Source organism: Corvus cornix, chromosome 4 (assembly GCF_000738735.6).
Source record: "Corvus cornix cornix isolate S_Up_H32 chromosome 4, ASM73873v5, whole genome shotgun sequence".
Taxonomy (NCBI): domain Eukaryota; kingdom Metazoa; phylum Chordata; class Aves; order Passeriformes; family Corvidae; genus Corvus; species Corvus cornix.
In genome coordinates this window covers 69,812,272-69,839,692 of record NC_046334.1, presented here as the reverse complement: position 1 = coordinate 69,839,692, position 27,421 = coordinate 69,812,272, and the positions used below count along the sequence as shown (strand labels likewise).

General features: G+C 42.1%; 1 protein-coding gene and 1 long non-coding RNA gene across 3 annotated transcripts in view; one reads left to right on the top strand and one right to left on the bottom strand.

Annotated features, from left to right (window-relative positions):
- LOC120409863 lies at positions 1-25,157 on the bottom strand. The gene is made up of 3 exons (XR_005601680.1): positions 25,001-25,157; positions 13,242-18,009; positions 1-990 (listed from the first exon to the last, which is right to left on the bottom strand). It is a non-coding gene; the product is annotated as an uncharacterized LOC120409863 (long non-coding RNA).
- Positions 25,158-25,213: 56 nt separating this feature from the next.
- CTNNA2 (catenin alpha 2) overlaps positions 25,214-27,421 on the top strand; it is a 463,437-nt gene continuing 461,229 nt past the window's right edge. The window contains exon 1 of one of the 2 annotated variants that reach the window (XM_039550337.1): positions 25,214-25,381. The gene's annotated coding sequence lies outside the window, so the exon portion shown is untranslated. The remainder of the gene's footprint in view (positions 25,382-27,421) is intronic. The other variant, XM_039550338.1, reaches the window with a different exon arrangement.

Below are 27,421 nucleotides of genomic sequence, written 5' to 3'. Positions count from 1 at the left end.
TATTTAAAGGAGTAAAATAATGCCTTACAAATATCGGGTACTTTTTTATTTATTTTACCAGTGGAAAGTTATCAGAAAAGTAATTGGTGCTTGATTCCTTTTTCAGGGAAAAAAAAAAAGTCCTGAATTTTAGGAAAGCTCTGAAATTCAAAAGGCAAATGCAGTGTCCTGCACCCAGGGGGGAACAACCAGCACAGGCACCAGCACAGCTGGGGGTGACCTGATGGAGCAGCTCTGGGGAGAAGGACCTGGCGGTCGTGGTGGACAACAAGTGTCCATGACAAGCAGTGGGTCTTTGTGCCAAGAAGGCCAACAGGATCCTGGGATTTATTACAGAGTTGCCAGCAGGTTAAGGGAGGTGATCCTGCCCCTCTGCTCAGCCCTCGGGTTAGGCACATCTGGAGGGCTGTGTGCAGTTCTGGGCTCCTCAGGACAAGAGGGACAGGGAGCTTCTGGAGAGGGTCCAGTGGAGACTGCAATGATGAGGAGGGGATGGGAGCATCTCCCTTACACTGGAAGGCTGAGGGAGCTGGGGCCCCAAGAAGAGACAACTGAGAGGGGATTTATCAATGCACACAAATATCTCAATGGCAGGTGTCAAGAGGAAGGGGCCAGAGTCTCTTCTGTGGTGCTCAGCCGCAGGACAATGGGCAGTGGGGACAAACCGACGCATGGGAAGTTCCACCTAAATATGAAGGAAAACATTTTTCCTGTGAGAGTGACAGCACTGGAACAGACTGCCTGGGGAGGTTGTGGAAGCTCTTTCTTTGGAGATATTCAAAACCTGTTCGAGTGGAGTGGTTGGACTAAATGATCTTCAGAGGTTCCTTCCAAGCCCAACCATTCTGCGCTTCTCTGAAATTTTCCATTCCCATCAATGAAGCCAGGACTTGTCTGCAGCTGTTTATTTGGAAAAGTGGGCTAGGTTTGTGCTTGGAGGCTTTGCTATGCCCTTCCAAGAAGCTGATAACCTTTCCATAAATGGCCTCCCTGAAAGGAAACAATCAGCAGAATGAGAATTAAAATGAGTTGAAGCAGAAAATTAATCAACCAGGAGGCGTTAATGGATTAACTCTTTTCCAGGCAGTGTCCCTTCCAGCACCTCTCCACCTTTCCAAGGACAGGGCAGGCATGAGAAGTGTCCCCTAGCCTGGAGCTGTGCCTAGCAAAGCCTGGCTCAGCTGGTCAGGGAAGCGTGCCCAGCCTTCTGCACCACTTGCTGAACAAACGATCATTTAATCTCCAATTAATCAGGTCACTTATGCAAATGCTAAACTGACCCCTAATACTTCTTTCTCTGACATCTGCAACCAAGTGCTGAGAAGCCTGAGTTCCTTGGGGCTTTTCTTTTTTTATTATGCTTTCTGCACTGAAGTCAAAGAAGGCCAATGATTCCATTATACAATAGAGTATCTGACTCACCCTTACAACTATCTTCAAGGTTTTTGCAAACCCCGGGGTTGCTAATGTTTAAATCAACAAGAAACAAAATTAGTTCCATCACTCTTTTTATCAGGAACTCAGCAACTAAAAAAGAAAATCACACAGTAAAATTGCTTCCCACTCCTAAATCCTCTGCTGTGTCACAATTTAAATAATTCAAAATTCCCACAAAGTCTCTCTGTTCCTGAAAGAGGTAATCTGTCACTTTTTTCATCGTGTTTGCAGGTTAAATATTCACTAATGGATTATTAGCACATATATTGTAGATGATCAACTTTGATTAATGTTCAAGTGCTACAAAGTTTCTCATATTTAATAAATATTTTCAGTACTCCCTCATTGCTTTATCAACATAAATTACAATAACTGTCTAATAATTGTAAATCAATACAAACCCTGCAGTAAATCATTCTAAAGCAGAGAGATGTTAAAAAGGGAAATCCCAGAATCATTTAGGTTGGAAAAACCTTCTAAGATCATCAAGTCCAGCAATTTCCCCAGCACTGCCCAGGCCACCTCTAAACCACATCCCCAAGTCCCATGTATGTGGCTTTTAAAGACTTCCAGGGATATCTCAGTGATGCCATATTTTTCCCGTTTCCTTCCCATGACAGTCTAATCTGATGCCAATCTGGATTTCTCTTTCATTCCTTTTTTATACTTTCTTTGCTGATTTTTACTTTTTTTTTTTTTTTTTCCCCTGAACCCTCAGCAACTGGGACAGTGTATTGGTTAAATCACCTCGTTTGAACACAGTTTTTCACCTTGTCTCGATTCACTGTGATTATGAAGGTGGGGGGTTTGAGGGTTTTATTTTTTCTATAGCCTGAACATGCCAAGTGTGATTTCTGAGGTCTTGGGGTTAATTTTGCTTTGCCTCTGGCTATCCCTTGATTCCTCTTCTATTTATTGTATTGAACCTTGTATATGCACTGAAACCAACACACCTTTGTGCATATACCTTGAAGAGAGTGAATTACAGAGCCTTGGTTTCAGCACAGGGTGGGCCTTACAAAGGGACTTCTTAGAATCACAGAATGGTTTGAGTTGGAAGGGACCCTAAAGACCATCTCATGCCACCCCCCTTGCCATGGGCAGGGACACCTTCCACTGTCCCAAGTTGCTCCAAACACTGTCCAACCTGGCCTTGGACACTTCCAGGAATCCAGGGCAGCCACAGCTTCTCTGAGCAACTTAGAGATAGAGCAGTCCTGTCTAGATTTAGGTTGGAAGATGTTGCTTTCTGCTGGCTGTTCTCCTGGCTATCCTCCATGGCAATGGAGAGAGGGAAGTCTTTCTAAATAGCAGTTCCCAAAGTAGTTATCTGAAGCAGGCAGGGTACATCTTCCTCCACAACTGACAAAAAAGGAATGACTAACTTTGATCCAACACCTACCTTTTGGATGGCTGAAGTTAAGGAGGATGAATCATGCTGGTGCTGTACTGGTTTCCCTCCTCTTTGCAGAACAAGGATTTAATTGTTGATTCTATCTTTATGCAGTCCTTGCTCCAAAATCTCTCCTAGTTTTACGGTCTTGGAAAGACCTATTTTATAGAGTCATGCTGTTGAGTTGGAATCACAGGCTGGAGTCTTGGTATGAGGAGAGCAAAACCCACTGGATTTAACTGCAGGATATGCTATTTGGTGAACTGCCTTTCAATAAATTTTCCTATGATTATTTTCCCTGGATTGGCCAATCTGTTTAATGTTTCCTGCTCTTTCAAAGTGGGCCATTATGTCTGGGATGATTTCAGGCTCCTAATGTAAGTACTTTTAACAACAAAGCCTTTACTGTGCTGGAGTGAGTCACTCCTTGCCAGCAGAACTGTTCGTTAAAATTACTGCCAGTTCCTGCATTATTTGTCAAAAATCACTTCTCACCAATTCTATTTACTAGGACTGAACATTTCTGCTACAAAACCTCTGCTCAAGTCTTCCAGTGTTTGATGAGCACAAATTAAGACACCCTCCACACACCCACTTCATAGCTTGATCTCTGCATTTGCTTTGCTGTGTGAAATCAGCCTATCTTCTTTTTCTTTTTACTAAACAAACCAACTATAATTTACAGGTATTAGAAAATGCTGTTAAATTCTTCCCTCTTGCTCAATAAACTGATCTGACTGTCAGTATATATATTCCTAGCAATATCCTGTAATATTCCCACAGAGATTTGTCCCACCTGAAACTTTTAAAACCACATCCAAATCTTCAGCTGCAGCAATAGAAGCAGAGAAAACCCAACATATCACAGAAATTAAGATTATAGGAGTATTTAGGTGCTGCTACTCTGTAGGAAGTTTTCTGGATTTCCTAAAAATATCAGGCACAACCCAAAAAAAAAAAAAAAAAAAAGAACAAGTGATGTGTGTGGGAGAATGATGGACACAAGATATGAATTCTTAGAACCTGTGAGCTGTAGTGTTGTCTTGGGGTGACTTTGTGACGTGTATCCCCTATCGCTGTCCCATGCCCAGGAATTAATTTTGTGCCTTTCTATGCCTTTAAACTGAGCCTGAGAGTACACAAAACGAAGCCCAGAAACATATGTTTGGGAAGCATTAATTAACACCATCTCTCCCTTCCAGCAGGCACAAACCAACCAGCCAGACTGGGAGATGCCATGAAATGAAAGGGAAAAGAAAATAATAGAATTATCAACTTTCATTTTCCCCAAAGGACAACACAGCTCATCTCAGAAGCTACAGACGTGCATGATCATGGCCTAATATTGAAGATTTATAAGCTCAGAAGACACCAAAATGTTCACTTAATTTGAACTTGGTGCAGTTCATGCACTTTCACAGAGCACTTCTTGCATGGAGGCTGTAACTTTTAACAGCATTAGGACTCCTTTAGAAAAACATCCCTGAAGACTTGAAATGATGGGGAATCAATAAGCTGCTTTAGTAATTTGTTGTACAGAACCCCCATGGTTTCACAAGGTGTGTTTCATTTCCAAAACGATTCAGGTGATTTTGTCCATTGGCTTTTGCCATCCTTCCATCAGCCAGATTAAAGAGCTTTCCATTACCAGAAGTCTGCTCTCCATGTTCCTGCTTATAGATTAGAAGGTGACTTAATCATAATCTTTTCTCAGATAAACTAAACAAATCAGTATTGTTTAGTCTTCGGCTGTAAAGAAGCCTTTCCAGACCTCTATAAATCCAAACACTCTTTCAGGCTCTCTACTGTTCAAGGCGTGGTTTCATATCTGAAATATCTGACATATTTTCTGTTCCCATTTGTGTGATTTTCCCTGGTTTTATTCAAGTTTCTGTAGCTTAAATCAGGCCACCTCACCAAGTGGTTCAGAATACTCTGTGAAATCAGTCTTCTGTTGCTATTATTTTTTATCACTGAAAGCTCTTGTTGATAAATGGTGTAGGGGTCCTGTCTGATCACTTACCCCAGTTATAATCCAGATTTTATTTGAGTTTTACAGAGTTCTGATGGATCATGTTCACATTTTGTTTACAGTCTCTTCTCATAAAACCACAAAAACAATCTTCCCCTATGATCTTAGATGTCTTTTCCACCTAAATGATTCTATAATTTATTTTTATCAGAGTTTCACATGCTGCTTCAGCTTTTCAGTTCTGGGTGGCTTTTTGATAGACAACATCTGATGACAAAGTTTGGGAAACACTATGGCTTGATTGATTGATTGGTTTGCTTTTAACTGAACCAGTTTGCTGGTCTTGCTCTGGCTTTAGTGAGCCAATATTTTAGTCTAAAATTTGCCAAAATAGCTCGCAGAGTTTACATCCTGCTTGGTCAAAGGCTGCAAATACCCCAGGCTACTCTCTTTATTTGCACGTACAAGAGGTGCTAACAGTAGTTGTGACAGTGTGTGGGCTCGTTTCACATCATTTCTAAAATATTTCCAAATTTACATCATATGGTGGAGTAGCCAGAGATATTTTCACATGGTTTTTCTGCCATGTACACCAGGAAAGGCTCTTGTAGCTCTAAGCCTAAAGGGGACAATGTAGGGAAGAATCTCATTATATTGCCAAATATTTCTATATATATACTTTTAAACTTTCTTCTCATTTACATGTGTTTCAACAGTCTTACAGAAGGTGGTAGCAGCTACCCTAAAGAAAGCTTGGAGCCTCTTGCATGACTTCCTTTTACAGGAAACGCATGTCTTTTTTTCAGTTGGAGACCTCTTTGCTCTTTAATCCTATATAGGTTTTATATAGGAAGCAGTTGAATCACTCTTTTCAAGTGAAAATATGTTAAGAAATAAGAACATTTCATGTGTTGTTCATGTGTTTACGACCAAAAAGTCAAATTTAAATCAGAATCTCAGCACCATAATCTTTTAGCAAATGTTACCAGCTGTTCAGCTCCACACTTTCTTCCTTCTTAAAGCAAGTAGGAAAGTGAAAATCCATCATATCAGTCAGCTAGAGGTTCTTAGTCCCTTTACCTTGACAGATGATACATCAGAGTGCCTGTCTTTCTGGAAATTTTAGTTTTAATGGGCTGGGATCCATCTTCCTGCAGATACTAAAATAAAAATATGCATCAAGTCATTTATATGACTTAAGCCTATATGTATAGGCTCACTTTTATATGTTCTTCTGAGAAATAGGACTTAATTTTTCTGCTATGTCTATTTATTATGTCACAGTGTATTTTTCTTCATTGAAATGGCCAAAGAAAACAGCATGGCTGCTTGGCTATTATGACATCCTTCCAAATCCTAAGAAATGTGAGATTATTAAAAAAAAAAAAATTAGAGGTGTTAAATAGGCAGAAAAATTCTGAGAAATTTGACAAAAAAGTTATTGTAAGAGAGAAAAAAATAAATTTAGTGAAAGGAGAATAAGGATAAAACACCCCACCAACCAAGGAATATATTTTCTAACTCTTACAGTCACTGGGATACCAGGAAAATTCCTTTTTCAGGCATATATAATTCTCTATTATATATAAACCTAAATTCTATGTGTAAAAATATAAATATATTGTTTCCTGAATGCTATAATACCTACTCTGCATTCTTCTCTCATAGCTGTGCAGAGCCCTGCATGACAGTGTGGATGCTAAACAACCTGTTAGATGATACTGTAATAAAGATCAATATACAAATTTACTGCAATAAAGACAAATTATCTAGGGGTGAACGTGGCTTTTGAACACTATAATCTTTGTCCACACAAAGCAAAACAATGCTTAACTCTGAACATCTGAAATATGGGAAGTAAAAGAGCCTCTTAATCGAGGCTTTTTTCCACATAGGTGTGACCTTGGTGGCAATGGGAAAAAACAGATTACACTGTAGATTTCAGGTAGCACAGAAATAAGTCCTGGAAATAAGGTTTTTAAAAATTTTCTCCCCTCTAGCAAATAAGAACTACTTTGAAAAGTGTGCTGAGACCTTGTGCCTTATGTACCACCCAGGGGGGGCCTAATGCCACTGGGGCTTTTGACAGGAAAACTGGATGAGAAAATGAGGAAAACAAATGAAGCACGTTTATATCCATGACATTTTGTATTTGTACTTCTTATATAGAATCATTTAGGTAGGAAAAGCCCTCTAAGATCACTGAGTTCAACCCTTAACCCAGCACTGCCCAGGCCACCACTGACCCAAGTCCCCAGTGCCACATCCACACGGCTTTTAAATCCCTCCAGGGATGGGGACTCCACCACTGCCCTGGGCAGCTGTGCCAGGGCTGGACAGCCCTTTCCATGAAGAAATTTTCTTCAGTATCCAATCTAAAACCACCCTGGTACAACCTGAGGTGGTTTCCTCTTGTCCTGTTGCTCACTGGTTTTGAGAAGAGCCCAACCCACAAATCTGGGGCAGTTTCCCAAATCAGGATGGCTCAGCTGCAGCCTCCACTGCACCTCTCCAGCAAAGAGTGGCTTCTCAGCCTTGTGCCTAGACCCCAGCAGTTCCCAGCTCCAGATTTTTGATCCATTAACCCCTTGGGACTCTGACCTTTCCCAATATCTCAAACTTTTCTGTCCAGCTGTCGGATTATCCTGGATCTCCATACTGTGCCTTGGACTGCTCTTCAAACACAGAAGTTCCATATTAAAATCCAAAGAGCTGTTACCTTATCTTTCTTTAAATCCTGGTTTACAGCTCGTATCTCTCATGTAATCTACTCACATTTTCCATTTGCTACTTGCTTACTTCCAACTGCTACCCTGCATTAACAGTAACAAAAATACTAGAAATGCCTAATTACCTCACTTCATTTTTGTTATTGTCTGTGGACTGGAATATTTTCTTTTGATAATTCATTTTACTTTAATTTCTAGTCAGCCTGGCAAAAAATGAAAAGAAAGATTAAATTATTTTGACTTGAAAGGGTATTTGTTTGACCTTAAACAAAGTAATTCAAATTGTTTCTTAAACTCTATTTTTATTATAAAGAAATTTGACTTTTTAAACACTCCTTTTAGTTTGAAATGATCCTTTTCAGCTTTGTCATTTTTTTTGAATATTATGCACATATCTTGCTTGATATGATTCAGCTTCTTTTCGTTTTCATCAAAAAGATTTGATAGGAAAGATTTTGCATGCTCAGAGACATAAATGGACCACAAAATCTTTTAATACTTTGCTATGCTCATTTATGTGCAAATTCAGATTTCATGTCCAGTTTCATGTGCTTTTGTCTTAATCTGTAAAGTCTGCTGGGCAATGATGCCTCCATTTAGCGCTTGTGCAACACCTGCCACATAAATGTTTGGGCCTTTTGGTGTGGATTTTTTATTCATGGTGCAAACCAAATACCAGGAAAGGATGGAATTTGTCTATTTGTCCTGTCCTTTCCAGATTTCAGTTTGGGTCAGGTATCTCTCAACAAATATGCTTAACAGAAATATTCACATGAATAAAAACCTTATTTATTCAGCCAAGTGGGAGCACTTAAGGGTTGTTTAATGTCTAAGTACAAAACTATTAACAAGAACATAAATTTTGCCAAGAATGTTGGCAAGAGATGAGGTATTCCTTCAAGGATTTATCTACACCCATTAGTTTAGGCCTTTAGCAAGACACTAAACATCAGAAAATTTAGTTAAGGTGTCAGTTTAAGTGTCTGAAAAATGTTGGAGAAGGTATGGCCAGGAAAATTCACCTTTTTGGTATGTTTAGTGTGTTTTAAACAGCTCCCAAACCCTCTGGGCCACCAGTGTGCAATTACTTGGGGAATATTGAGTTGACTGCATGTGGTTGCTGTTGGGAGATGAGTGTGGGAGAGAAAACCAAACAGAACAAGTTGTAGTTGTGCCACCAGAACAGGCAACTACAAACGGCCACCTAATTTTGTGAGTTTGCAGTCTTATCCACAAAATAACAATGATGCTGAATTTTAAGCTGTGGTGCAATCAAAAATGGTTTGGGTTAGAATGGCCCTTAAAAATCATCTCGTTCCAACCCCTGCCATGGGCAGGGACTCCTTCCACTACCCCAGGTTGCTCCAAGCCCCATCCAGCCTGGCCTTGAACCCTTCCAGGGATGGTTGGCTTCTTCATACCATCAGAGCCAAATTATTTAAGAAACAAAAGATAATGGCACAACATTAGCTGTGTCTCTGATGCTCCTCAAGTGAAGGGTACAACAACTTCTGGAGACTTGGGACTTCCAGCTCTACGGAAATGTCCCATACAGTGGCAGAAATGCTGGTGGGGAGGACTGATCTCAAATTTCTGGCCTATTTTCGATTGGGATCTGCAGTGTCCTTTTCTGGTATCACACAAAGGACAGAGAGTTTCAGTATATCCTCAGGATATCATATAAAATAACTGCACTAATTATTCCTAGCTGAATTATGAAATGATCCAGTCCACTTTTTTTTAATATTTTTATTATCCCTTCCCCCTCTGATCCTGCAGCACTTTGCAGGTTTGGGACTATAATCAGCACTTCTGTGTGAAAACTTATCACTCGAAGAAACACTATTGGTTCAAGCTGATAGGAAGAATTGCCTAAAAATAATGAATCAATTTTGAGCCAAGTGTTGTACTTTTAAAACCACTATTTAAGAGGGATACAGTAATGTAATTAGTCAGGGATGTAATTAGAAACATTTTGGTGATGGCTTGAGTGAATGACATTTCTTGCTTAGCTGTGCATTTTGGAAAGCTCTCAAAGGAACTTTTGTCTTGAACTTTGAACATGGTAGAGTGGAAAAAACAGCTGGCAATTGCTTTGAGGTGATGCTCTTTTGAGGCTCCCCAAAATGCCTTTGCTATAACCTTGCCCCTTTATTCAGATTGAAAGGGAATTTCAAGCAACACAATTTAATGTCAGCTTGAGCAAAGACCAATCAGACTTTGGATCTTGAAGAGATTTAAGGAAGCAGCTTCTAGAGACACAATCAGTGATTCTTGGGCTAGAACTGACTTTTGGCTCATGTTTAAAGATTTGGCTGTGGGATAACTTAAACTGACGAAGAGGAGGGTTAGATGGGATATTGGGAATAAGTTCTTCCCTGTGAGGGAGGCCCTGGCACAGGGTGCCCAGAGAAGCTGTGGCTGCCCCCCCGGCAGTGTCCAAGGCCAGGTTGGATGGGGCTTGGAGCAATCTGGGATAGTGGAAGGTGTCCCTGCCCATGGCAGAGGGTTGGATTTAGCTGGTCTTTATGATCCTTTCCAACCCAAACCATTCCATGATTCTATAACAGCTTAAAATTCAGAATCATTGTTATTTTGTGGATGAGACTGAAAACTCACAAAATTAGGTGGCACTTTGTGGTTGCCTGTCCTAGCAGGGTTTCTGTGGCCAGATGTCATCCTCTAATTGCTTTGGTAGAAACAGAGTGAAGAAAGGTGCTTTTTGAAGGGTTAATAAACATGAACAGAGCAATATGAAATGGATCAGGATGGAAAAGATTCGCTGAGGGTCAGTGTTACAGATTGTTCTGCATGAACCTGAGGAAGGAAAAATGGTTTGGAACTGAACTTGGGACTACAGCTATAAGAACAGGTTTGAGTTTGGCAGTGTAAAATCTCAAGCCTTTTATATGTAGGATCTGAATCTGCCTTTGCATCTTCAATTAAATGATTTTTTAAAAATAAAACACATTTCCTTGGCATATTTGAAAGCTCTTCATTGTAGGAGAACAACTGATATTTTTAATGAAACAGCCTTGTACACACACAAAAAAAGCTGTACATAAATTTGTGTACACAAAAGAAAAATTGCATATTTTCAAGGCTGTATAACCTGTTCTTTTTTTTTCCCCCTCTGTAAAAGCTCAAGAGTTAAGCCTCTCTATAATTTGCCGAATCAAGTATTCTTTCACATAATCAGTGATGGATGGAATGTACAGATGTCCCATCATCATTTAACACTGAGCAAACCTCTCCAGAGTTTCTCCAGACCTCCTTATCTGTTATGTAGTACCTGTTTAAAACTATGACTGATTTTTTTTGCTATATTAAATCCTTTCTCCAGAGTGACTTTCTTTAACAGGATGCCATTGATTATTTTGATTGGTTTAATTTTTTTCTTTTAATGTCTGGCCTTCTGGGTTTGGGGGTGTTTTTACTCTCTGGAGGGGGTGTAGGGTCTGGTGAGGTATTTTGGGATGAACCTATCTTTCACTGAAGGTATTACCAGTTAAAAACCCTTCTGTCTGCCCTAGGCTCAGTATTTATGGTGGTTCAGCTGAGCACAGGGAAGTGTTAAACAGCCGTGTTATAGCAACTGCTTGGCACAGAGCAGCGAGTCCCCAGCTCAGATGACACTGCAGCCACTGTGGGAGAGGGACTGATTAACCAGCAGTGCCTCAGAGGAAAGCTTTGCCTTGCACCCTGTGACTTGTTTTTCTTGCTTGTGACATGGTGCACGCTTTTGTTTAAAATGTGCATAATTTTGTAGCTACAGTACTTACAGACTTTAATCAGCAGTAAAGATAAAACAGTATCGCTTTTGTTCCCTTGCTAAAGCTCTTTTCATGTGGTGTCACTGCCTGCTCAACAGCCACATTTATCCTGGGTGTTTTGTGCAGCCCAGCCAGTCCACAGGAGCAAGAACATTCCTCTTTCTTTTTTTCCCCCAGCAAACATTTTCAACACATTTTCTCTCCCAGGTTTACAAACCACAATCAATCCAGGAGTAACATCCATCCTTGCTCATCCCACAACTGTGAATGACCCCCCAAAAATGTCAGAGCACAATTCTCCCTCTATTCCACAACCCTCTCACTTTGCTGATGGGCCTGATTTGGCTAAGAACTCCCAAATGTGAATGGTGGAGGAGGAGGTTAATTTGATCCCTAATGAGATAGTCCTGACAAAATCAGGTAGGAGGATTTCTTTTCCTTTCACACAAGCAGGTAAGCAGACCAGAACCAGCCAGTGCCAGATATAAATCTCATTTGAATTGAGTAACACAGCTTCCTCCCATCTGATGGTTTGGCCCTTCATTTCTCATTGGTAAGAAATAAATACACTTTTATTGACAGAAGGAAAAAAAAAATGCTCTGAAGACAGTTCATCAATTGTGTAACACCACTTGGATTAGGATGGGGAAAACTTAAACCCACAAAATTCAAATTTCGCATTAGGAATTAAGAGCAACGGGCTTGTTTCTTTTACTATATACATCTGACCCTCTTGTTAATTTTTTACTATACTGGAGATTATTGAAGCTAAACTGAGTCACAGGAGTCTGGTTGCACTGTGCTGTTTGGGGATAGTTTTGTGCTCTCCTCATAGCAAGGGACAGGAAAGAACCTGACATTTACCTCTGCTGTTTGCCAAGAGCCAGCTGGTCTGGCAGCATATGTGTATTAGCAGGGCAACTGGCAAAGCCAAGCTTTGTGTAGCATGTGCTCATTTCTTGCAGTGAGGGGGTCAAAAACCTGGCACAACAAAAGCTGGAGATACTTTAAGATTTTGAGGAGAATGTATAGAAAATAGAGGACAGAAATCCACAGAAAGGTACGTCTTGTAATGCTATTCATAGAGGAGCTTATTCTGTGCATAGCTGAATATGGAGGTCCATTAAAATGAGCTTTCCCAGAAAAGCTGCAATACCTTGACTATTTCAGTCTCTCATACTTAAATAATTTTGAGTCAATTCTTGTAAGTACAGGAAAATCTATGGCTGAAAGGTTTTTCTTCCCTCTCTTTAAATTTGTGGTGCAAAAAATTATGTCTTTAATCCTCACCAGCATTGGGTTTTTCTATTTGATGTTACAGGACAATGATGAATTTGGTAAGAGAAGAGGTGATAAAGAATTTGGGTGCCTTAAGTTGACACCTGATTGTCAGACAGAGCTCCTAACAGAGGGATATTGTTGCAGACTAACTTAAAGGAGAGGGAATTAGGAACCTAATTTTATTGCATTTGCTGGAACCTTCTTGTTCACTGAGCAGGAGGGGAGGGTAAGCAGTGCCCAGACCTCCTGTTTGGCATGAGAAGTGAAGAGCTTGGAAACCATTTATTGCCTGAAACTGTAGTCTGCTGGTCTGCAGTCCACTTTTCCCTTCAGCACTGGAAGATGGCATCTCCAATTTCCATTTCACTGACACTGAAGTGGTTCTAGGATGAAATGTAAAGGCACAGAAGGCTCGGAAGGCACATCTGAGCCAGCATGCAGGAGGCCTGTGTGACAGCCAGAGCCAGCACCTCCTCTGCTGTGCTGCAGTCCCACATCTAAGCACACATAATTTTCCAAGTCTCTATCATTATGGTCATTTACTTCAGCAATTTAGATTGACTCATTAAAATGCTTCCCCCTTGTCTTCCCAGATGAGCCACGTTTAATGGGTGTATTATGTAACCTAACACCTACCAGGACTGCTCTGAACTTACATGAAGGGCAGTTCAGCTCTGTTCCACCACATCTATCTAAGCATCCAAGTCCCATTTTGAAGATGCCAAGTCTTCTGCCAATTACTATTCTGGTCACTTTTTGAGTTTCATTACAATTTATAATGATAGAGTTTTCAGAGGGAATCTGGAGATAAAACACAGAAGAGATTAGGCAATTTTTCAAGAGATAACCACTGTCACCTTACAGCGAAAAAAGATTTAAAGTAAATGTCCTCAGTGTAATAGAATGTCTTGGAATACCTGAATGTTTGCCTACTAAGAAAACACTCCTGAAACTTTTCCTGTTTGGAAAAAAACTGAAAGGGAGAGCTGAGATGTTTAACAGGGTATTATTTAAGCTCATTTGCTCAGTATCTTACTTTTACAGTTTCAACCAGTATCTGATGTCCATGCAGCTGTAACTCATCCAATTACCTTGTAATTTACAACTTTATGATTCACTGCAACTCATAACAGGCACAACAATTAAGGTCTTAACAAATGGAGGATCTTGTGGCAAAACTCTTGCTCACTCCTTCCCTTTTCACCACTGCTAATCCCGTTAGGTGCTTTGTTATGTCACATTCAGAGCACATTATTCCTTTATTCTTACACAACCCTGTGCTGTGGGCAGTAACCTGGAGCCTCCATCCCATCACCAGAGGCTCCTGTTGCTGTTGTAATGGGAAACAGGGAGTTTTTATCAGGAGGCAAACCAAGGAGCCAGTACACAGCATCATCATCATCATCGCACTTCTGCAGCCCTGAAGACAAAGAGCTCAAGATAATTTGTCATTAATATACACTAGACCACATCCTGTGGCTGTTGCTCTGGGTTTAGGCAGACCAAGGTCAAAGGATATCACAAAATACAGGATTTGGGCCCTTTTGCTGTGTTAGCGCCTTCTGTACCATTGGGATTTTCCTTTTAAGAGGGACCCACGTTGTAAATGCAGACTACGTAAGCCTTGACCCACTTTTGGGGAAGAGATGTTATTATACATTACCTTAAAAGGCTCTTAAGATATTTTTGGCCACTCAATACATAATGAAAATATATATTCAGTACTGTAATGCAGCGTACTTCTTAATATTCTAAATGGGTCAAGGCACCACACCCACATTTACTTTTAGATAATGCTCATTTTTTTCTGCTTGTTTGCACATCTTTTTCTTAAATCATTAGTAAGATTTTTAAACCATTTACAATGTCAAATAAATCACAGATTTGAACTACTCTGACAGTGTTTTACTGTTAGGTAAGTTGAGAAATTATCAGCAACACACAGTTGAGCACCTTGTGGGATGGCCTGTATTGGCCACTCACCTTCAGAAAATCAGACACTGAAGTGTAAATTTTTTGTTTTTCTTTCCATATCTTCTGGAACATCTTTGTTTTGTCTTTTTCTCTTATTTCTATGACTCTGCTCCCTCAAATGTGATCATACCTAGTGTAGCAACTACAGATATTCATAATACCCATGTCTTTTTTATTGGTGCATTTACACCTGTTGAGCCTTGAAACAAGGTGTGTTACATGTGCTGACTCCCAGTTTTTACATGTATTTTCCACATCTAGAACCCAGCTGATTGTCTGATGGCTCAGTGACAGCAGAACTCTCTGGACATACAAGCTCACAGAATGAGCCTGTATGCTCCCAACACATGCTGACAATTAAGAGAAAAAATTACATAATAAAAAGCACCTGACACACTTTTGTTTTTCAACTCACAACACAAAGCAGTAACAGACACACCTAAATGTGAGCTCCAGCAAGTACCCTGTCCTCGAGCCAAATCTCCTTTAAGAGAGTCAGGGCCCTCCCATAAAACACTTGTTTTCTCATCAGCTTTATATAAATAAGCAATTTCCCAGGAGCACTCTCCATTTTACTCCCTATTACTCCAAACTCTCCCAAACCCAAATGCATTTATAACCTGCTAACAGGAAAAAAACACTGGAGCATTAAAATAAAAGTATAAAATAAGTGTATCTTGGTCCTCCAAGTCAACTGCAGAAGTTGTATTAATGTCAGTGCGCACAGGGGAGGAAAGAGTGAAGTTAGCTAGAGCTTGAATAGAGAAAAAACCCCCAAACCAGGAGTTTTTCCTCAAATTTCATGATTAGAATCACTTTTCATAGGACTGCCTAACATCTCATCACAGTTCTATTGACCACCTTTCTCTTCCATTCTCAACTGCTTTTTATGTCTCTGAGACAGCTCCATGGCTTGGGGTAGAAAAGACCAAGAGAAAAGTCAGTGTTCTATTTCTTTGAGGATAAAGCCTTTCACCATGTGCTGAAAAAATATAGGTACCACTGGCTCCTGCAGTTCCTCATCTTCTTGATCTTAAATCAGTTCTTTTCCAGATGCTTTTTCAGAATATTCCACCCTCTGTCGCTTTTATTTCAGTGTGGTCTCTGCACATGTTGCTCTTTGCTTTGGGATATTCCCTTTTCCTTCTTTCTCAGCAACTTCACATCACCAGAAAACAAACTGCCACTAATCAAATGATTTCTAATTTCCTGACAAAATTCAAGTGTTTATTTCTGCCATGGTGTAGTTCTTGAACCACATTTTGAGAGACCACAGCACAAAGCAACACAGATGTCAGCCCCTCTGAGGAGATACCATCAGCTGATAATCTGTGATTAAATCCATGCTTACTCAGGTATAGGACACATCTGGGTTAATTTAAGGGAGGAATATATATGAATTTTAATTCAAGAAATTGCTTTAACTGTAATTCAGTTAAATTTTATTGCCCTGCACAAGTGAAGTCTACCTTTGGCAACTCCTTCTCCAACTTACACTTCTGGTCTTCTGATGTAAAACAATCCAAAATCTGAAAATACCCAGTCCTTTCAATACCTCTGAAGGAAAAGACTCAACTGCGAATTTGGTAAATATCCCCTATAAAAAGACACTTTTTTTACTTACAGTGGTTCACCTGCAGAAAATGAAATGAGTTCCTTATGTGGGGTTTCATCAGTGATGTCTGCATGACAAATCTGTGCTATTTTTATGTCTTTGCTTTTCAGAGTTCACCTGATTTTTATTTACAAAGGACTAGATGCAGTTCCCTGTACCCACTTAGACTTCACTTAGCATTCTACTACTGAAACAAACCCCAAAACTGGTAACATTTTCTGGCAATGGCTTGTGCTTATTGACTTCCACTTCAGAAACCACTAGAAAAGGTTTCACCGACGTTAAATGTCTTTTATTTTTCAATCACTGTTATACAGAGCAGCCAACAAAGTCAATTAAACTAAGAATATTGTATCTAATGACATTACTTATTTATAAGACTAAAGCTATGTCCTTGTGGTTTATGGTTATGCAGATGTAACTTAGAGCATTTGAAATTAGCTTTCACCTTGACTTTGGCAAATAAAAAATATTTTTAAAAAGCCTGGAAAATTTTTGTTTGGACAGAAATGGCTCCATTTTGACATAATTATAATACAAAACAAAGCTAAAAGATTTGTAGGAACTGTCATAGCAACATGTTTTGATTTAAACTGCCAAAATTCTGTTATGGAAATCACTCAGGTTTTAAAAAATATTTTACGTAGTTTGCATGAAGAAATTGTGAAGTGGAATGGATCCTAGTTTCCTCTCAGAGAAATTCCCAAGTTAGGATAGTGGTAGTTTTCTCCCCCTAACACATTATTACAAATCCTATGACCACTCTAGTTTGCAATGTTTCCCTCCAATAGTTCTGAGCAGGTTCACCAGTTTAACAAAAAAGCATTTTCTGTTTTCTTGCTTTAGTTTTTTGTAAGGGACAGTTCATTCAGCTTTCATTCAAATAGGAAGAATGATTTGAAAATGCCAATATTCCTGCAGAGCCATTCCCATTTGAGGTGTGCTTTATGTCAGGCCTGTAAGCCCTCAGGTAGCACATGACCTGAATGACCAAGAGGAGCAACCATTTTCAGAAGTAAAAAACCTGCAAAATTCAACTGAAACATTCACAGCATTTCTGATACTGAAATCAAAGTTTTTATCTAAACGTGGCACCCTTGCTTTACACGGGGCATTCTTCTCACACTTCTCTCACAATTACCAGGTCCACGTGGGTTTTTGGAATGTCATTTCCCTTCTGTGTGAAATGACATCCATCTCCAGGCTCCAGTGGATGAGCCTGCTGCTGGGTAACTGCATGACCCTGTGATCACTGACACAGACAAACACAAAAAGGGATTATTTAACGTGGAAAGGGCAAAAGGGTGTGAAATACTCCAGGCTTATTGCTCGTGATTCATTAATATGTTCAGAATAAAAAACCACCTGAATTTTATGTTGCTGTATTGTTCTGTAGATAAGAAACTATTTCTCAGTTGAAGCACATGACCTTTAGCAGAAAAAAAAGGTTTGACCTTTCCAAAAAAGTTAATTAACAAGAAAGACTCTGTAAATTAGGTCAAAAGGTCCATTAAGATTCAAGAAAATTCCAGCTTACAAAACACTGGTCACCACCAGCAGCAGCTCTTATCATCAGATGTCTGTATTTTAGTTTTTTTCTTGATTTTTCCTCTTTTTTTTTTTACTTACAGAACCTGCTCCATTAGAAAAATTAGCTTTCTTTCATTTTCATGACTCATCAAGGCCTGAAGGAAAAGACCAGAATCATCCACAGTCTTTTCATTTGTGATGCAGACTATTAACAACTTCATTAATTTTCTTCAGGCCATATTTTAGTTCAAAGTCTCTTGTGCATTTTTACAGGAGTTACTGGAAAGATGCATCATCTTGGGTTTCTGTCAAGAGAAAAAAAAGGGAATTAGGAAGTTTACATTCTTCAAGACATGGGAAATAATTCCTGTAAACATCACTGTAACTAAACCAAATCTTGATCACTGCTCTGTGCCCACAAGATAGAAAATACATTTGATTGCATTTCTTCTCATCAAAAACTGTTTAGCAAACAATAAATCACAGCCATCTGCTTTAACCCTTAATTAAGCACAGAGAATCATTAATGTGGTGCAAACCAGAAATTAAAAACAAGAAGAAAAGCTTCTAAACCAAGTTTCTTGTTCTACACCTTGTTACCTCTAGACTACCAAGATGCAATGTATATATAAATATATATATGTCAGATATAAATAATCCCTGTCATGTTCTGTCCACTACAGGTCTCATAAAGGCAACAGGAGTTTGTACAATAAGGCCTAAGAAAGGATCAAAATTTAGATCAAATTTCTATGATACTGAAGAACAGTACTGGGATTCTGAGGAATCCAGCAATTTTCACTTGGATGAGCAGGCAATGGATGAGCAGCTTTCCATCCCATCTCCTATGTGCAGAAAGCACAACAGGATGTAATAATGAAAAAGCAGAAGGTTTGAGGGCAGTGATTTCCCTGAAGTGAAGCAAATCCATTGGTTGTTTCCTTCAAGAACAGAATACTTCATGAACTGGATGTGCAGCCATGGCAGCACAGAAACCCTTCTGCTCCTCAGACTGACGATTCTGAAGTCAATCTTGTTTTGTGACAGGTACTAAGACCTGGATATTAATCCTTCTCCCTACGCTTTTCTTTGGCTGGGAAAAGAACGGGATTCTAGGGACAGAGAAGTTCCAGGAGACAACTTTTAACTACTTCTGCAAAGGCATGAGCCAAAAATACACCCCACAGTTCTTAATCTGTGCACCTTCTGCCTCGTTCCTCTGCCACCTCCTGTCCCTTCTCACACACTGAGCCCAGCTCCCTCCTCCTCTGGTGTCTCCCTCGCCTTGCTCTCCCCCCTGGACAAGACTCCCTGAACACAAATTCTGTGCACAGATGAACTACACTGATTTACAGCTTGCATCATCATTGTTTACCTCTGACAAGTTTCCTTAATTGAGATCCCCAGCAAGAAAAACCTATTCTGGCATTGCGTGGGCTTCCCAGTCATGGACAGATTTCCTGTTGTTTTGATGCAGTGTGCAAACATAAGAAAATAGAACTTGTTTTCCAAGGAGCTAACAACATCAGCAGCACAAGGCATGAAGTGTTTACAAACAACAGATGGGAGACACACAGCTCGAAGGTGGCGGTCAACATGGAAAGCAGCACTCTGTCTAAGAGCTGCTTGTCTGAGCAAGGGGTTTGTAGGAAAGAAGAGCTTTAAGGAGAGATACAGAATTATTTTTTCTGATGTATGTACAATTAAGAAAGCCCTGAGGTAGAGAAACTGAGGCAGCTTTAAAGAAGTCAAGTCAGTTATTCAAGGAGAGCGGAGAAGATACATTTTCCTGAGTCTCAATCTTGAACACACTCATTTTATAAATGTGAGAAAGAGAAGTTATGGCATATTCCAAAATTTATGTCACATTCTCTGAATACATGCAAAACTTCTAAACCTTTCTTTATCCCCCTTCAAACTCTTTAACTCTTCTCTACCCCCCTTCAAAACACAGAGACCCAATGAACCTACTGCAAAGTGCCCTTCTTGCAATAAAAGGGTGAGAGATGATCTCCATAAACACACAACCCCCTGCTCTGATAACTGGTGGCACCAACTGAAGTTCAAAAGAAAATTTTAACAAAATTTGAAACCTATGGTTTTGAGAAAGAACCACTTAAGGAAAAGGCCTTTTAACAGCCTGCTATGGTGGGCATTGATGTAAGTCCAGCACCAGCAAAGAGCAGGTGAATTTTTTCTGAATTTTGAAAGTCAGCTTTCTGAAAGCAGTGAAGGTATCTGCCCCATCCTCTCTGGCATAAAAAGGTGGACAGACAGACCCTCTGTGTTTTTTTCCAAACAAACTGCATCTGCTGCTTGCCTGCAAGTCGCTGCAGGGGTCTGAGGCAGGGTAAGTTCCTGGATGCTCTGTCTGGCAGGTTCTTGTGAGCCAGATAAAGGGGAGGCAGAGGGCACAGCAGGCAGGGGCCTCTGTGTCACAACCCACCTTGCAAGTGACTCTCCATACAACATCCAGTTTAAATGACCTGCAGGCTGTGAAGGCTCCACTGTGCTCTCGTGCTGATACCCAGCACCAAAGTGTCTCACTGCACAGGAGAAGCAGGAAATATTTACAACCCAGTGTTCAAGTAAATGTGTCAAAAATGACACACCCAAGCTGAAATACAGATACCCAAACGTACTCAGGGATGGGGAGAGATTTTAGTCAATCCCTGGGTATTTATGTGCACTCAGTCAAGTCCAAAAGACAACGTCTTATACAAGGCACTGAAAGATCTTTTGAGAGCTGCTGACAATCTCCCTTCAGCACAGGTAGGCAACTATCTACATTAAAGCAACAAGCTGGTTTGTCTTTAAAGACCACTGAGCCTAAAAGAAGCTTTAAGTATTCCAAGTTCTACCTGCAGCTTTCAAAGTCTGTTTGAATTGCCTATGAGATAGCTCCTCCTCAATTTCTCCCTCTTAGATATTAGTTAACTGATTCTTTTCATTAAAAACCCTCACTACATCTTAGTTTCCCTGTTCCCCAAAATTCTCTTTTTCACTAAATAGGAACAGGCATTCAGGATTAGGTGGTGAAGAAAGTCCATTTAGACACAGAGGTATTGAGATAATAACAGAAGGCGTAAGAACTCAAAAAAGTTCATGTTCTTGAAGCAAACAGTCAAAATTATTTTCAGCAATAATCTCTCTTGGTGTAGAAGAAAGTTCTACAACTAGAACTACAATCTAGAGATGAGTAAATGGTGTGGAGGGTTTTTTTCTGTGTACACAGACACAACACTAAGACTTTATGCTGGGGAAAGGGGGGTAATTCCTGCTGTGGTATTCTCACACGAGCTAGATGTAGAGATAAAAACACAGTCTGCAATACTTCAAGAAGCAGACTAAGCTATTGTAGGACTGAAAACATGTCAAATATTAAGTCTAACTGAAGAAGCTGGTATTGTACAGTACTTGGATGCAAGGAAAATACAAGAAAACAGAGGAAAAAAAGAGATAAATGATGTGACAGATATTATAGAAAAAGATAAATTTCCAGTTAAGCCAAATGTGAGGAAAAAAGGAGAAAAAATTGATTGCTACATTAAAAAGAAAAAAATAAAAAAGACAAAAAGCTAGAATTAGCATTAAGAAATATTATTGTGGTTGTATTTATAAATATGCTCAGTTTTATTTTAGATCTATCCTCAACATAAATTCCTCTGGTATGCTGGAAAAGATAAAAGTTTAGGATTGTTATCCCCGTTATCAAAGTAACTTTGTCAGCCAACACATGTAACATATCATTTTATGGAGAAAACCTGTACTTGCTGGATTTTAGTAATACGCAGAAGAAAATTATTTACACTACACTACATCATGTCAATGTACCTCCTATCTAATGTTGTTATTAAAGAAAAAATAAATTCAAAGGATGATTCAGAAAGTCAAGTTCAGATCTGTCTGTGCATCAACAAACTATAAATTAGTATTTGAGAACCAGGACTGCTGTGTGCTGAAATTTGCTGAGTGATACCCTCAGAAGCAACAATCAATCTACCTGTAAAACCACAACTCCCAATGTAGAGTTCCCTGAGCAGAGAAACTTAAACCCCCTCCTTGACTTCCTTCCCTTGTTATCCCAGGGACCACACACTCTGAGTTCTTCCAAGAGGAATACACTAAATGCTCATCCTTGCCATGTAAATCCTGCAAAGCTCACGAGACACCCTGGATTCTCCTGTGCATCCACCTTCTGGTTGGTCACTCTGGCCTTACAGATCCAGGTCCTGCATTAGTGTGTTTCCACAATGATCCCACTCCTTCCCTGATGGCTTTTCCATAGGTAAGGACTACTCCACCTAAATGAGGTGAATGGGCACAGTCAGAGGTTCACCTTGCACAAAATCCACTTAATAACTGGGTTCTGTATCGTGACAGACAGTTCCACAGTTGACACAGAACTAAAAAAACCAATAAAAAGCATCAATGCATATTTCCCTTAAGCAGAATACTCCTTTTGTCTGTCTTGCTAATCCAGGTGCCCAGTATTTCCGATGGTTTGATGATGTTTCTGCTCTCTTTGTAGCTGCATGTTGGCAGTGGGAGATCTCATGGAGTCAAAAGCATTTGTTTGGAGCTGTCAGTTGGCCTCCCTTGGCTGGTATGAGCCACATTCACTCACTGAGCAACTTAGCATCTTATCTCAGATTTTAGTAAACAGTGGCAACAAATTCAGTTTTCTTCCCTTTCATTGAGACAGTGATAAAAAAATAAAGGTGATTTCAAAAATCAGTTAATAACCTAAAGGAAAGAAAGAAATGACAGAGCCTCTTTCAGGACCATGAAAAAAATAAGTTCCTACAGCTCTTCCAGATGTTCAGATTTCTTTATGGCATTCTGGGAAATCTCTTAGCATCAGTCCAGCAATCCATGTCTTCTGTCTCAGACAAAAGTAATCTGGACTAGGTAAGTAATCTCATTTATTTCTTAAATTGACACACTTTAAACAAAAACATACAAAACCAGCTGAATGAGTCCTTAGGTTCAAATTTACAAGAGATGTATTTGAAGCCTTGCTACTGGCAAAGGGGAGAAATACTATTTTTCATAATCATGCTTATTTATTATTTGTGGTCTTACACGTACACTATAGCTCATGCTCATTTCAGTCAGATGCCTGCCTCAGACATTTAGCTGACATTCAATTAGCACAGTAATGCACGGTGATAAAGCAGTAGGTAATTCACCATGTTCTATTTGGGAACATTCCTTGTTGCTATTAATATTCACAACACACTAGCCAGTTCCAAAGGAAGGCACTGCCCCTACCTAGAAGAACCAGCAACCCAAAACATTTGGATTACAAAAATGTAGGCAAGAAACAAAAGGTCTGTAGGTAACAGTTTCCGGCGGGAAAGACAAGAAGAGTACCTAGAAAAGGAATTTGGTGCCACCTGGGAGCCTATTAAAGACACAAACTAAATGTCCAGTTTGCCTTGCACCAAAAATCTACATCTCATCATAAAGGGGAGGTCAGCCTAGCATGGTCTCTGTTTACACTTGGCACTGTGAGGTTAAAATAATTCAAAGTATTCTATACACTACTGACTGCGACAACTTCCAGCTACATAGCTGCACCAAGTATGTGCCATGAAGCACCTGGTCGCATTTAAATTCATATTTAAATGAGTTCTTGCCTAAGAATTTTTTTTTCCGTGCTTCAATCCCTGAGAGAAGGTTCCTATGCAGCTCCGCTCCTCACTTACTCACTGTAAGCATGAATATAGATACTGACTATATTTTTATATAGGAAGAGAGAAGAAAAAGACTGGAAACTGCTGCCTCTACTTGAGGCCTAATAGACACCTGTACCACTAACATCGTTCCCATACAGGCTGAGGCAGGGCAATTGCTTTGGCAAGATCCCTGCAAGCCTAAAACTGTCAAGCAAAGGTAAAGCGTGGGAGGACTCCTCCCTCTCCCCTCCTTGTTGCCTGTGAGTTTACGTAGAAGCCAGGGAAGCAGATGGATGCCACAAGAGGTGCAAAGGATGCCTGGAACAACAGCACGTCAGTGGGATTTGCACTGCCTCGGAACGCCAAAGTCCCTTCGCGACACCCACACTCCACAGGGATCCTTCGCCACTGGGGTTTACGGGACTTCGGGCTCAGTGGTTTTGGAGCGGGATGGTGGCAGCACGTTCTGTCCAAAAGAGACAGCAGAAGGTGCTGCCAGCGTAGCGAAAAATAAAAAGGTTGGTAAGATGAGCAATACAGTTGAAATAGGGGGAAAATGAAAGTGCAAGGCTTTGCAGGGAGGACCAAACCCTGGCATTTGGTGCACAGCATCAGCAAATCACAGAATCTGTTCGGTTGGAAAAGACCTCAGAAATTACCGAGTCCAACCCAGCACCACCGTGGCACTGAGTGCCACGTTCAGTCTTTCCTTAAACACCTCCAGGGACAGTGACTCCACCATCTCCCAGGACAGTCCATCCCAATGTCTAGTCACCCCTTCTGTGAAGAAATCCCTCCTAATGTCCAACCTGAACGTCCCCTGGTGCATCTTAAGGCTGTGGCCTGTCATCCTGTCGCTGATTGCGTGGGAGCAGAGCCCGACCCTCACCGGGCTGCACCCTCCTGTCAGGCAGGGCTGCCGAACACTCAAGCAAGAAAGACATACACAAAGTTTTCGTTGTTTAAGGGAACAGAAAAACCGAAGCTCTTGCAATCAGTCCTGACGGTACATCCAGAACACAGCGATCTCCCCCTGCGAGGCACCTGAGGCAGCGCATGGGACCATCACAGGAACGCACCTAGAGAATGCGTCCAGCTCCTTGTTCCAGCCCTGCTGCCACAGCTCCCAGCGCTGTCCCTGGGCCACCCGGCTGTGCCTGGGGAGATCCCGCTGCTGGCACTGCCTTCACAGAATCACGGAATGGTTTGGGCTGGAAGGGGACCCCGAAGCCCATCTCGTTCCACCCCTTGCCATAGGCAGGGACACCTTCCACTAGATCAGGCTGCTCCAAGCCCCATCCAACCTGGCCTTGGACAATTCCAGGGATCCAGGGGCAGCCACAGCTTCTCTGGGCACCCTGTGCCAGGGCCTCACCACCCTCACAGGGAGGAATTTCTTCCTATTGTCTAATCCAAACCCACTCTCTTTCAATCTGAGCCCATTCCCCTTGTGCTGTCACAACACGCTCTCGTAAACAGCCTCTCTCCATCGCTCCCGTGCCGCCCTCCGCCTCCCGCTCCGCACCGCCCGCACGGGACGCGCCCTGCGCACCGCCCGTGCCGGGACCGCGTCCCCCGGTCCCGCAGCGCCCGCGCCCCGCTCTCAGCTCCCCACCTGCCGCAGCCGTGCCCGCTCCATACTCACAGCCGGCCCCGGAGCCGGGAGCGGCAGCGGGTCCATCCCTCCCTCCCTCGTCGGCAGCGCCCGGCGGCGCAGGCGCGCTGCCGCCTCCTCCCCCCGTGGCTGTGGCGGGGCGGCCGCGGCGGCAGCGCCCGGCTCCGCTCAGAGCCGAGCGAGCGCGGCTCGGGCCGGCGGCGGGAGGAGGGAGCGAGGTGAGCGGGAGGCGGGGACCGGGCGACGGAGCCGCGCCGCACACCCGGCCCGTCAGTGACCGGCGCTGCTGGGGAGGAGGAGGAGGCGGCGGCGGAGGAGGCGGCGGCGGCGGCGGCGGCGACGACGACGAGAGATTCTCCCACCCCCACCCACCGAGCTGAGGTGAGGCCAGGGCAAAGCATCTTCCTTTCTTCCCCTCATCCCTTCCTCCCTTTCATCCTTCCTCCCGACCTCCTTCCTTTCAACCTTCTTTCCTTATCCTCCTTCCCCCTTATCTCGCCTTCCCCTCATCCTTCCCTGCGCTTCCTGGTCCTCCTTTCCTTTCTTCTCTCCTTAGCCACCTTTCTCCACTCCTCCCCATCCCCCAGGCTCCCTCTCCCCGTGCCCACATTTCGCACCCTACAGATATAATAATCTTGCCTTTTTTTCCCCCCCGCTTTTCCTTTTTTTTTTTTTTTTTTAAAATGCAATTTCAATTCTCGCGCAGTGAAAGACCGGGAGAGGGAAAGAGACAGAGTCGGTCACAGAGATAATCCCCCCTCCTGTAAAGAATGGATTTGAATTAATGGTCATTTTGTAGTGCGTGTATTATGGGAAGAGGGGGATTAGATTTAGGGAAGAAAAGAGAGGGTCAAAGGTGTGTTGTTTCACTTATTCATCTATTTACCCACCATCACTTTCAGGTGAAACCTGGCTCCGTATTATCTTAAGTATTTTTTTTTTTTTGGGGGGGGGGTATTGTTTTAAATTATTCTCCTTTCTTCAGGCGTCAGAGGCTCCTTCCTCCCTTTTATCCATCCCCCTGTGCGTCCCTGTGCTTTGCAGTAGCTGCTGCTCCGATTGTGTGAGCCGGGAGCCGGCGGGGAAGGGTCGCGGGGAGCGGGGCTGGGCGGTGGGGAGGGGGCTGCGGGCACCTCCTCCATCCCTTCCCTCTAGGCCTCTGCCAGGGTCTGAGACCTTCCCAAGCACCCGCTGCGCATCCCAGCCAGCACCCAGCCTGAGAGGTGCCAGCTCCCAGCAGAGGATCTGCTCCGGTGGCGAGGAGCGAAAGTTTAAAGCGTGGCTTTGTCTTTGCGTGGAGCGCCGGGGATGGCGAGGAGCCGTGGGGATGTTGACTGGAAGGCGACGGCAGCCAAAGTGTCTCGTTGTGGGGCTTCTTGGAGTGGAAGAAGTTTCGCTCGGCCATGGTGGTGGTGGGGAGCTGCCAGACTTGCCTGGCTGCCGTGCCCATCTGGGAGGTGGTGTTGGGGATGCTCAGGGGAACATCCATGCGCCAGGGCTTCGGGAAAGAAACTTCTATACCTCTTTACAGTGGGGTGTAGCGTGAGGTGGCAGGCGCTTCCTTCTCTGGAGGTTGGAGGGGTGAATGCCCTCCCTCGCATCTCTCTGGCTGCGTGTGATGCCTGGGTTCTTTCTAAGGTGATGCTCTGTCAGCTGGTGGTTGTGTTTCTCTCCTGTGGAGCATTTATTTGATTGCGAGTGTGCTTCGGACAATTCCAGCCTTTTGAAGCTTCTGTTTGCTGAATTCGAAGTTAGTTCATACTTCACCAGGATAGATACGTTTCAACCCCCCTGTTACTGTAGAAATCCAGATACCACAGCAGCCGATGCTACAGCACAGCTCTATCAGCCTGGATATTTAATGCGTATGTTACACATTACCTTGGCATGTATTGCTGAAAAATGTTGGACTTGTCAAGATTGCAGTGAGTGGTGTGTGTGTTTTGGAGTGCCAGGTAGATGAGGAGCATAAACAGGGGCAGGCTCAAACAATGCTGCTGATGTGAACACCAGATTTTCCTGCCTTTGTGGCTATTACAACGCTGCTGGTTTTCCTTTTTACCTGTAGTGCCAGTGATTGATATAATGCATTGTATCAGGCTTTTTGTGCTGCAGGTCGAACAGGATTCTTTCTAGAGGAGTGAAAGTACTGATGTGAAGGGTGAAGTTCTGCACTCAATTGTGTAAATGCTTGTTTACAGAAATACCACCTCAGCTGGGTACAAGGTAGCTGTAATTCCATTAATGGGCTCTGCTGATGACAGACGCCTCAACAGGAAAGCTCCAGTGTCACTTGAGCCCTTACATGGAAATACAACTGTAATTCATGCAGATTTTCTGAGAGCTCTTTTAATATTAATGTTGAGCATGCATGGTACTACTGAAATGCCTTTGAAGTCCTGAAAACCAAGAGTATTTGTA